Consider the following 766-nt stretch of genomic DNA (forward strand, 5'->3'; position numbering starts at 1 on the left):
CGTGTGTGGCTGCTGCACGCTCTGCATACCACAACAGGTTGCGCACACAACGCAGAAAAAGAAGAACGGAGAAGGAGAAGAGACACAACGGACGCGGTGATAACTTCCGTCATCGTTCGATCTCGCTCGGCGCAGAAACCGCGCCGATTTCTCTCTTTTTTTTCTCCTTCTCCCTTCCCCTCTTTCTCTCCGTTAGTGACCCTCGCTGTCTCTCGGGCAGCTTGTTTAGTCAACTTCGAAAACGCGATAACGCGGTCCCGCGGGAACGCGGCCGCGCGCTAACAGCGGATGGAAGACTTAATCAGTCATTGTTTGCGGCGAGACTAGGCGCGCTCGTTAGAGTTTAATAGGACGAACTGTCGATTGCAGAACTCGCGTGAAGGACCTTTGTCCTCCGCCCGGTCTCGGAAACGATCGGGTTATTAATTAACGCGCGAGTCGACCCGCACCGTCGTCGTCGTCGTCGTCCTCGCTGCTGCGATAAGATGGCCCCTGCCGCGGTACTTTGTCTCGCAATTAAAATCACATTTACGCTCCGTCTATTGATCTTATCTGACATCGCTGCCGCGCTGCTATAAATGATCTGAGAATTAATTAATTCGCTAGTAAGAAAGAATTAATGACGCGAATTCGCTTGTACGCGCGCATCTTATAATCGATCCTCGCGCAGATAAGATTCACTGTAGTTCTTTAATCCGGCCTGATCTCGAATGTGCCTGAGAGAGAGAGAGAGAGAGAGAGAGAGAGAGAGAGAGAGAGAGAGAGA

This window comes from Odontomachus brunneus, unplaced genomic scaffold (assembly GCF_010583005.1).
Source record: "Odontomachus brunneus isolate Ranch 3 - 2012 unplaced genomic scaffold, Obru_v1 Obru_scaffold_273, whole genome shotgun sequence".
NCBI classification, from domain to species: domain Eukaryota; kingdom Metazoa; phylum Arthropoda; class Insecta; order Hymenoptera; family Formicidae; genus Odontomachus; species Odontomachus brunneus.